The sequence below is a fragment of the Ambystoma mexicanum genome, chromosome 1p (genome assembly GCF_040938575.1).
Source record: "Ambystoma mexicanum isolate Mex_15411 chromosome 1p, UKY_AmexF1_1, whole genome shotgun sequence".
NCBI classification, from domain to species: domain Eukaryota; kingdom Metazoa; phylum Chordata; class Amphibia; order Caudata; family Ambystomatidae; genus Ambystoma; species Ambystoma mexicanum.
The window spans coordinates 1,185,746,227-1,185,758,535 of record NC_090921.1 but is presented as its reverse complement, the minus strand read 5'-3'; positions in this window follow the sequence as shown (position 1 = coordinate 1,185,758,535).

Genomic DNA, 12,309 nt, shown 5'->3' with positions numbered 1-12,309 from the left:
TTCCCTGCTAATTATACAGTAGTGTGACTGATCTGCAGGGCTCTTATGTATCCTTGGGCCCTGACCCTCCCATGTCTCTCATCCCGGCCACTGTCTATTTACTGCACTTACTTTGCCTCTCCACGGGAGATTGCACTTACTTTCTTCTCTTCCTAGCACTTCACCACAAGCACTTCTCCATAAGCACCACAGCACCTATCCTTTACCCCTTCTCATCTGCACTTGCATGTTCTGAACCCTCACAGGGCAGAGTAGGTTCATCTCTCCTGCCTGTTAGTCTCACCATTTGTTTGTACTATTAATTCAACTATTTATCATTATGTATCAACGGTCTACCTCCCCTGTCCCATCCTGTCACCCTGTGGGCACTTTGAGACAGTTTTTTCTAATTGTATAAGCGCCTAACAAATGACCAATAAATAAAATAAATGTGCAAAAAATAGTATATGGCCCTGTCAGATCGATCCTGCGAAATGTGGTGAGGTTTCATCAAGGGGGGGGCAAATTTATAAGGGGTCCCAAAATATGTGGTTTTTCCCATAGACGCAATGGAAAATAAAATTTGCTCATGCTTACAGCCCAAACTGCTGGATGGATTTTCACCAAATGTGTGGCAGTAGCGACGGCTTTGTCCCGAAAGTGTGCTTTTGTAAATTTGGTTTAAATTTGTCCAGTACTTTTTTTTTTAAAAAAACAACCAAACAGTAGGTAAAGAACAATGTGTGATATCTGGGTTCAGTCCGCAGTCAGATTGGTCCAGAGGGCGGGATGAGGTCCGCGGACATCGGACACGCCCACTTATTGGATGGTGAAAAGCGTGAGGTGCGTAACATTTTTGGGAAACTCCCGCCATGTTGGATTCGCAGACAGCACCAGTTGTCCATGAACATTGCGGTAAAACATGTTAAAAAACACAATATTGCACTTGCACTAATGCACTAATGAAAATATGTCTGAGAGGGTGAGGGGTGATGAGGATGGGATTATGGCCTTAAAAGGCCAAAAAAACAGGTTTGTTTCTTATTCATTGTCTGCAAACCACTCCGGACATGCCTGTCATTTTCACGAACATCAAAGATGTTCGGGGGCATCTATGCTTATTTGTTCATTATGTTGTTGGTGAAAAGCAGTTTTTGGATGGCTCATAACTTTGGCGCCACTCAATGAAACTGCATAATATTTTGAAATGTAATTCTAGAACTCGTACTGAATGGTTTTGCAGAGTGTGGTGCTGTTTTGTCAAAAGGCAACAAAATTAGAAGAGGGGGTGAACAATTATTGCAAAGGCTTATAAATATGCTGAAATTTGACGAATCTGCATAAAGATTTTAGATCTAGATATAAATGTGCTTTCAAAGTTTGGTGGGATTTTGTCAAGAGGGGGCAAAATTAGAGAGGGAGTCTCAACATTTTTAGCTGGCTATAACTTTGTTGCCATTTGACGAGTTGGAAAAAAAGTTTTCAGAAATATTATTGACCCAACCTTGAATGTTTGTGCCATGTCTGAATGGATTTTGTCAAGCGGGGGCTAAGTTATATGACAATTGTATGTATGTGCATTTTGACAATTTTGAACAAATAAAACGGGAGGATTTCCAGCAAACTCGTGTAAGGAGCAGTGCTAAGGACCTGAAAGCATGGTTTTGCAAATGTGTCCATGTTTTATTTTTTTGATAAGTGTCATAATGTAGGTGCAAAGAATAATGATATACCTTTTGGTGACTGAGGTATAGCTTGTGGCCATGGGCAGTGGCCAGATGGTTCGGGTCATGGCGACATGACCATGCGGGACCAGCAGTGGATTTGGAGACTGGATCTGGTTGCAAGCCATGAGCACTGGCCTTGGATTACATTATTACGGTATAGTGGACACTAAACTAGGATGCAGGGTAGGTGTAGTGAATAATTTGGGTGGTTTGGTTCAGATGGTTTTATAGCACCTTTTAAACTTTGGAAATTCTTGTTGTTTTATTTTGTTAGAATGTTTTGTATTTTTGATTATGTTTAATATAAATTGGTTAGCTTTTTAATAAATTTAATAATACAGTCGGCCTCATTACGAGTCCGGCGGTACCATTCCACTTCCGCGATTGCCGGAATCACCGGGGCATTACAATCCCCTTGACACAGCAATTCCGGAGGTGGAATTCCGTAAATCCCCATTCCCATGGAGTCCAATAAGACTCCATGGGGATGGGGATCATAGAAACACTGGTTCCTTCTATGACAGAGCCTGTGTTTCCATGTCCGTCGGCAGGCGGGTTGTCTCAATCCCACCAGGTCAGACCTGGCAGGAGTGACACCTCCCACCTACAGGGCTCTGAATCAGCCGGTCTGGAGACAACGGTGGCGGTGGTTTAACCGCCACCATTGTTTCCGGACCGGCAGGGTCGTAATGAGGCCCAATGTTACATGAATGAAGTGGTTTATAGTTGCAATGTGTGTACAAAAAAATTAAAAAACTATCCTAATCATGTCAGTAAACAAAAACAAGTTGCCCAGATATGTGATGTCATCAATGACATTTGTGATGTTATCTTTGATGTCCTGGGTGTTAGTCTTAGCAGTGCACGGGTGTGGTGTGAGTTATAGTTGCTTAGCCTACCATAACTGGCAAATTTCTTACATTTTTCAGTTTTCTATAACGTCCCCTTAAAGTTCTTTCAGTGAATACATCAATTAAAATACTTTGTTAAAGGGATATTATGGTTAAGTTGCACTAACAATAACCCAGGAAATTTAGTGAAAAAATGATGGGCAAATTCGCCCCCTGCTCCCCCTCCTATAAGGTACATGACACAAAAAAGGCCAGGAGACACTGTGAACGTCCACACTATTTTGGACCAATTCCTAGTGCTCCAATGATCGATAAGTACGTCGAAAGGTACCTTTCTCAGCCAGCCCTAAAGGCCAGGTGCGGTACAAGTCTAACCCACAGTGGAGGAGGAGCCCAAGGCTGAAACTAAAGAGACCTCAATTGACAGTATTGACTAAAGCACTGAGAAGCCCTGTTACTGACGACGTTAGAGACACCACGACTTAACATCGTTAGACATGAAGCACACGTGCCATCCGCACATTGGGACACACACACCGGAATACATGAAGAACATGAGATACCAGTTCTCTAGGTAGAAGGCAGATACATATACATACTGCCACTGCTTTATTATTTTGTCATTAGCTGAACGTAGCAAGGCAGAAACCACAAGAAGCAAGATATCTTCAGTAAAGCCTGCAGATGCTTATATGCAAATAACCTTATGCCACTGCAGGAGCACCTATGGAACCTGACAGAGCCAAGTGTGACTAACATATGGAGAATACAGAATAGCACGGACACTGCACAAACTACATAATAGTTTAGGAAAATTGCAGCAGGCCACGAGCTGATCTAAATTCAGGCTGGACAAGAGCAAACGTGCGAGACAGGACCCGCTTCCAAGGCCACTAGATACGAGTGACATTCCATTCCCTGAACTACAGTAACACCAGCTGCAATAAATGTGAATAACTTCAAAATTCATAGCGGCAGAGCTCCAAATCATGGTCTCCGAACATGTGACCTGGCCGACTCAGACAATAGACATAAACCAGCAGTGGGAAAGGGCGTTGATCTCACGCCGCCAGACAGAAGCTTGCAACAAAGATGTTACAATGTGAGACAAGTGTTGCACAAGATGAAAAAGCGCTCTCATAGTCTAGGTTGGTTGCAATGCAGACACACAGTTGTTCGTTTTAACTTGAGAAGGTACACCAAGAGCTGAGAACCATTGTGTATCCCAGGGTTGGGGATGTCAGCTCTAGCCAACCACAGTTCAGTATCCTAGGGATGGGTAGCAACGGGCAGGAACCAGTGGTAAGACCCTCACACTGCATCATTGTTAGAGATAGTAATTTGGAGATGGACCAGGCCAGCAACCTGACAGCAACCTGACATGCGAGAGCCAGAAGAACAAATCATATAGAGGATTATATAGGTTATTAGGCTCTTGGCGACCAATCTAGTAGTGCAATAGTTTTTCTGGAGAGGGGCCCAGGTTGTGATGCCATTCTGACATAATTTTAGGACAAAAATGACCTATGAACCAGGAGATGTCGAGAAGTCTGTGGATTTCTTCTATCCTGTACTGATCCCTCTGGGTTTCGGTTGTAATACACTGCAGTTTGAACTTGCTGTCTGACTGGGTCTGCATTCCTTTTTGGGGGAAGGTGTTTAGGCCTTCCAAGAGTCTGTGAACTCCTAGTGCCCCTCCAGTCTACCTTGGAGTTTGTCCTTACAAGTTGGTAGCCAGAGGATGGTTGGCTGCGCCAGCCTAGCATTAGCTTGACACCTTCGCCGCTGAACCTGAGAGTCTGCAGAACCCTTGCATATTTCAAGAGAGATGGAAAAACACATGCCTGTTTAAAGGTTGTCAGGAGGCCCTTCAAAATCATCCTGCCCGAGATCAGCATGTTGTCCAAGCAGACCAGGATGGGGAGGTGAGCGCCTTGATAGGGAGCTGACAGCCGAGCAGCGCCAGCACAGCACGTATTGATCCAGTACGAAGACAACTGTGGGTGTGAGAGAGGGTATTGAGTATTGTGGAGCATTGTTTAGTATTGCTGAGTATTGGTGAAGTATTGTCTAGTAGTGGTGAAGTATTAATTAGTAATGTTATAGTGAGTAGGGACAGGAGCGGAGGTAGAAGTCCCTATTCTATGTTTAGGGCATATTTGATCTTAGAGGTAAAAGGTTCTGGAGAATAACCTAGACTATTGACTTGAGGGCTTGGATGACAAGAGTTATGTAAATAAGGTATTCCTGTGGGTTGGTAGTTTTAGCTCGGGTCATACATGATGGTGCCCCTGTGAGGGTTAGCAAGGGAGATAGCCTATATTGCGGAAGGTGAGTCGGCTGGTTAAGTCTCCTGGAGAGTGGTGTTTCACAAATTAGTAAATGGGTGCAGTTTGATCACAAGAGAATGGTGGTATACTCTGCCTGGAGAGCAGGAAGACAGCTGTGGGGTTTTTGTGTGGGTTTGGGAGTAACAGGTTGTTACCGTGTTCGCACAATATTTCATTACCTATATTGTTTTGATAACTTGGTGACATCAGCCTTAGGGTTGTGTATAGGACACAGAGAATTTGAGAAGGTGAGGAGCTAGTATTAAGGACTAGGTATTGACAGAGTTAACCAGTTGCGGTGCGCCGAACACGCCTGATAAGTTATTGAGCCGGAGGGGCTCATAGAAACTGGAAAGTATTATAATTGCATTGTAACTTTTATCAACGAACAGCGTATTATCGAAATCCTTGAGGTCAGGTAAAAGGTATTGATTTGTATCAAGATAACAGTGAGGGGATTAGTCCCCTTCAGCATTTGTATAAGACACTTCCACCTTACAAGGAGAAAATATACACATATAGCATAGAATGAAAACATGGCCACCTTCTGGAAGTTTCTCCAAAGACATGCAGCAATTGCTATTGACACACATACAGGGTGCCTATAAGGGGAAGAAATTGGCCAAACGCATGGTCATATTCGAGTTGTGGAACATTTTTCAGGAGGGAGAGGGGGATGCCGCGAGGTGTCAGTGGATGCTAAGCAAACAGGGGGTGAAAGATCAAGTGACCCAGCCCTCGGGACCTCCCTCTGCCCCTCCATGTGTAGTATCTGTCGATACAGATGATGAACAGGGAATGTTTCCAATGAATGAACTAAGGGAAGCAGGGGGGTATTCAAACTCGACAAATAAGCCACCACATACACTAAAGAAGATAAGCAGAAAGGCACAGGACAGCCAGCTAGTGATGTAGGGGTGAGCAGTAAGGCACAGCAGCGCGCAAAGGAGGAGTTCAAGGGCATAAGCATGAACAAACGGATAGCAGTGCAGGTACTCTTAAAACTTCAAGAGAAGACAAATGGAAAGGCAGAAAGGACTACTGAGGCAATAGAAAGCCTAAAGTGGGACAGTGACACGACAGACTGGGCAGAACAGATGGATGAAGAAGACAGTAGAGAAAAGGACAGGGAAGTGAGACTAGGGCGCAATGTCAGAGAGAGAAGGAGAGAAGAGAAACTGGAGTGAAAAGACAGGGAACGAAGAAGGGAAGATGAGAAGGAACACTTGGAAAGGGAATGGGAAGAAAGGAAAGAAAGGGATCTGAAGGAAAGGAAGAGAGTGGAAAGGGATATGAGGAAGAAAAGGGAGTGAGAACTGGAGAAGACGGCGAGATGGAGAGAGAGATAGCAGAGAAAGAAAAATGCAAGTTAGCAGAGAGGGACCAGAAGAGGCAATTGGTCAAAATGGCAAGAGGATGAGCATGCAGGGAGGAAGATGAATAAGCAATAAAGGCAGTGAGGATGCAGACAGTATTGGCTAGGGAAAAGAAAAGGCATGAGGAGGACAGACACGCTGAGCCAGATTGCACAAACTCACGCGGCAGGAGCACAACAGAAGGAAGTGGAGCAGGCCTTAAGAAGTCTTCCAAGTTAAGGCTGTAAGGATAGGGAATGTTTTGCCTATCTCTAATTTATTCAACCACACACTTTCTTGTTTTACACAGCACATTAGCAACACCCTGGGACACACAAATGTATAGATTATGGACTCCCGTCAACAATCTGAATCTAATAGGAAGCAAATGCTTCTTTTCTACGTAAGCCAGGTAAATAAGGACTCCTGGCCAGGGGAGGCAGTAGAACATGTATATTTCAACATCCAATGTAGCTGCAATTAGAGAGATTTAGAAGCATACTTATTTCCTAAAATTGATTTTTTTTTTTTTACTTTGCAGATCAGGAAGACTGGAAAGTTCTGGAATATTGATTGAACAATGATTGAATAGTGTTCATCTGGGTCCTAAAATGAGTAGAGCTCTAACTTTTGATATTTTATAATTAAAATACAAGTTTAGACAAATAGTAGACTACATTAATTCATACAGAACTCATATACTGGGTGCCAACTTTTCTCCTCATTCCATCAATGCCATGGAATTGCAAAACTCCCCTGATATAAAAGATCAGTAACTGTGGTACAAAGCTACCATTAGGTTAGATGTGCCAGATCACAGATAGTCAATTTTAAACGCCACTCTAGGAAGCTGTCAGTTTTGTTATTTCTTTTATCAGCCTCACAGATGACTTACAGCTTCCAAACTGTTCAATGCATTTAGCTCTTCATCTAACAAAGCAGAGGGCATTTTTTGTTACGATCAGAAAGGCAGATTTGAAAGGATGTGTGTGGAATGGGGAAAATTCTGCAATTGTAAAATTAATTATGTAAAAGGGCCAATACCTTGATTTAAATTAGGCCTATTATAAAAAGCAATTGGCCTTACACCTGGGGGATAGCGAATGAACATTGATGCCAACATATTGGGAACTGCAAGTGGTTTCTGTACTGAGCACTATCACAAAAGACCTGCTGACAAGTTTGATATGGAATGGCCATTTGTGTGGTGTTTTCACCTTCCTGTGGGGAATACATTGATCACATGCAATAACCATAGTTGAAATGCATATTGGCAAATTTGAGTGCCTCGAGAGTTCACGCAACAGCGCAGAGTGTTCAACATTTGTTGTAGAGTTCTCTGTTCATATCCCAGATCACAATATCAATTTCCAGCAGGCTCACTCAGCCTTCCCGGTCTCTGAGGTTGATAAAGGTTCATATCTTGGTGAGAGTAACAAAACAATGTACCTGCAGTGTATATAGCATTCCTATGGTGCGTGTCTACAATTCAGTTACTACAGGCGAGGGTTGTAAAAGCTAGGCAGCACCCACAGTAACAAGCATAAAATGTTAGTTGGGAGTGGCGATTAGGTTGCCAAATTCTACCTTTGGAGTCAAAGCTCATATTCGGACTAGGCCACCAAATGGTACAATGACCCTAGACACATCAGGGCCTTTCTAAATCGTTTGTACTCTCTGCAACTCATCCAGAACAGGACTGCAAGAAGTGTCATTGGCCTCAAGCCCAGGGATCTCTTTGCAGGATTGACATCTCTGCACTGGCTCCCAGTGGCTGTGAGGCTTAAGTTCAAAACCCTCTGCATTGTTCACAAGGCCTTCTGGGGCCTGTGGCCTAAATACTTCAACTCTAAATACCATCCTTTTCGAGCTCTTTGCTCATACACCTCCAGCTCCCTCAGGGCCAGTCGCTTCCCCAAGCAACAAGTTGGTAGAAGATCTCTATCTTCCGCTTGGCTTCCATCTGGAACAGCCTCCCTGCCTCCCTGAAACTTGAGGAGAACCATCTCCAGTTCTGGAAGCACCTCAAGACCTTCCTCTTTGCTTCTCCTCCTCTCTCCTGCTGAACTCCTGACTGAAACTGCACTGGTCACATGGCTTCAATCCGATCTCAGGCCCAGCTCCCCTCCCTCACCAGTTGCACACCTGCACTGCCTCCCTGGAAACCCATGCACTTGGTGGCTGTTTCTGTATCCCTACAGTCCCCTACCTGCTCCTTACACTTGATGTCTGCACTTAGCCCTGCACTTGCCACAAGCTAGGCGCACTTTCCACCTACTGTTTTATTTTATTTTTTTACTATTGATCCTATGTATTGCACTGCCCCTCCTCCTTCCCCCCGCACTTTTCCCTCTGTCCCATCCCCTGCACTTGTGTGATCTCAATGTCACCTGGCCCAGTAAGATCGCTCTCTGAGTCTTCCCTCTGTTTTTCCTCCCTTGTCTCGTTGCGCCTTGAACACTTGTGCATAGGCAGTTTTGTAAATGCCATATCATATCATATCATATCATATCATATCCTGTCTCACTGTATTCCTGACAGCCAAAAGCGGACCACATGCCACAGCCTCCAAATCTTATTGACGGTTTACTTTTTTGTTTAGTTTTAAGTGTTCTGCACATCATTAACAATGATATACAAAGCTATGTGTTGGGTTATTAAAAGCTTTAAAATAAAGTAGTAAAACTCGGACACAATTTGTTTAGGCTCTCACCAACTAATATACTGGTACTTCTTTGGTTACCTTGATGATAAGAAAATAAGACTAAACGCATTCTCTCTTTGCATACCATGGTTCTGTAAAGTGTTTTGTTAAATGTTGTTGCGTATGTGACTTGCTTACTTTCCAAATTAGGATTACAAAACAGCATATTAGTTTAGTACATGAAAACATGTGCAAATATATGCACCTCTCAGTATGACAAGAGCTGGGAAATAATGTGGTAATGTGCAAAAATGGCAGACCGGGCTCAAATTCCAGCTTAACCTTTTAACCAAAGTGTGTGTAGTTCCGCAGCAAATTAAGTCTATGACTGACCTATCAAATCTGTCGTTCCCTAAATATTTCAAACTTGTATGCTTTGTGAACGTGGAAGGCTCCAGGGGGGAGGTTGGGCGATTTGTACTTTGATAACGCCTTAAAGACGTTTTGTGGTGTGCAGTCTCAACATGCGGGTAAATGATGATATGGGCAGATGAAGTTTGGGATGATATCTGAGTACCTCAATTGCCATTCACTTCATGTACCCTGAGTGTTTACTATTTTTCTTTAAAAACCCAATAGAGATTGCAGAGGGAAATCACCACCTATTGACTTCAGGTAACGCTTTTCCTCGAGAGCTCTCTAAAGGGACATGTCCTGTAGGAATACTGAGGAAGCACCTTTGGAAGCTCATGGAGTAACTGGCCACCCAGCTGCCATCTTTGGATCAGAACGGTGCATACCGGTTAAAACAATAGAGTCTTATTCCTCACCGAAACTACTTAAGTGGGTGGTGGCTCCATGCCCCCTGTGGAGGTGGGCACTGAACATCGTCAGACTAGAGCAACCGACCACATGGAAACGATGGAAACAGAACACAGACACTGGAAAATCGCAATTAATGTACTTGTTAGGTTTTGGAATTGGGAAAGGTCAAACAGAAGTAACATGTATTGCAAGGGGCCTGACCGAGAGGGAATATAAGGGGTAGGCGAATTGGAATTGGCAGCAGGTTGGGTTGGTTTGGGTGGTGGGTGTGTAGAGCTGCTGCCCATTTGCAGACAGAGAGAGACAGACAGAGAGAGAGAGAGAGACAGAGAGAAAGAGAGAGAGAGAGAGAGACAGAGAGACAGAGAGAATATGCTGGTTGAATGGAGAGGATCAGAATCTAAGATAGATGAAGCAATACAGAGAGCAAGGGAGACTCTGATTGACAGAGACACTTTGCCTGTGGGGCAGTCCGACTAGGACAGAGGACTAAGAAAAAGGAGAATAACTAAGTTGAAGGAGAGTGACTATGATGTTCTATGACAAAGGAGAAGGAGAAGGCACAGAAAAAAGGAGAAGTGATATGATCAAAGTCTATCATAATCCATTATGATGGAGGACTTCGAAGAAGTAGAATTTGTATCAAGATTTTCTGACCCCATTGTGAGGACTTTCCGAACACACTATATTTACTGTGGTGGCCATGTAGTAATGGTTAACTTGCTAAACTCATAGGAAGAGCACTTTTTGGGTGGCTTATATCTTCGCTCCCAGTGGACAAATCCTCACTAAACGTTGCAAAAAAAGTATATGGCCCGCTCTGAATCTATCCAGCAAGTTTAGTGTGGTTTTATCAAGGGGGTTAGGGAGGCCAAAGTTATAAGGGGGGTGCTGAATGGAAAAATTTGCACTCGCCTACAGCCTAAACCGCTGGATGAATTTTCACCAGATTTGCGCCAGGAGCGGCGGCATTATGGTCCTGAATGCGTGCTTTTGTGAAATTTGCTGGAAATCCGTCCAGTCATTTCTTTTCAAACGACCAAAAAGTAGGTCCAAAAGAATTAGTGATATCTGGGTTTGGTCCGTGGACCCATATCCCTGTTCGGTCCGCGGACAGGCATCCGATTGGCCTACAGAGTGACGTGATGTACGCAGAGATGCCCACTGATTTGATGGTGAAAACCGTTAAGTGCATCAGATTTTTGGAAATGCCCACCATGTTGGATTCACAAACAGCAGCCTGGGGGCTCCACGTTAAACACATATAAAAAACACATGATTTCACTTGTCTAACTTATCAAACAATCTCTGGGGAGTTAAGTGGTGATGAGCATGATATGTGATATGGCCATAAGAAGCCAAAAAACAGGTGTTTCTTTGTCCCCGAAGTCCAAGAACAGTCCTGATGTTTGGGGAAAGTCCTTCTATGTTTGCAAACTCTTCAGATGTTTGGGGACATCTGAGCCTAGTTCTGCATTACAGCATTGTTGAAAAGCAGTTCTTGAATGGCTTATAACTTTGGTGCCACTCAATGAAACTTCAATTTTTGGAATCCTATTCTAGACCTGATTCTGAAAGGTTTTGCAAAGTTTGGTGGGATTTTGTAAAGAAGGTGCAAAATTAGATGGGGCTTCCAAAATATTCCAAGTTCTTATAAACATGGTGCCATTTGACGAATATGCACAAAAGTGTGCAAAGCAATTTTAAATCTCAATATAGATGTTTTTGCAGCATTGGTGGGATGCTGTCAAGAGGGGGCAAAATTAGAGGGGGCTCCCAAAATATTGTAAAGGATTTTAAATGTGTTGCCATTTGATGAATCTGCACAAAAGTTTGTAAAACGATTTTAAATCTAGATAGAAATGTTATTCTTAAAGTTTGGTAGGATTTTCTCAACATTAGAGGGGGTCTCAACATTTTTAGATCTCTTATAACTTTGTTCCATTTAACAAATGTTGACAAAAGTTTTCAGAAAGATTATAGATCCATGTTTGTGTAAAGTCTGAAAGGATTTTGTCAAATTGGGCGCTAAGTTATATGACTATTGAATGTACATGCGCCTCTTTTTTATTTTTTGACAGGTGTCATAATGTAGGTACAAAAAATAATGATATACATTTGGTGACTGAGGTAAAGCCTGTGGCCATGGGCAGTGGCGAGATTGTATGGGTCATGGTATTAGGTCATGAACCGGACAATCTGGCTACTGGCCATGATCGCGAGGGACGTAAAATGGGGTTAAAGTGGCCATGTCAACCTGGGACCGGCTATTTGGCAGTTATTCGAAAGTGGGATAGGTTTGAAAGGGAAATAATGTGCTTGTGCTAATATGGTCATAGGGTTCTGTCTTTGCCTTCTGCAGACTGCCATGGAAAGGGAGGAGGGGCCCTGTACGGAGCCCGGCCTTCCCTTTCCATGGTGGCCATATTGGAAAACTATATTCCTTCCTACAGCGGGATGCCGCCGATAACCTACTGTAGGAGTGACAATCCATTTTGTAGCACCCAGGTTCCCATTTTGGGAACCAGAGGTGCTAATGGCCTTTATTCCCCATCACTGGGCCTGGAATGGAGAATAATGGAGCCCTTGCTATTTATT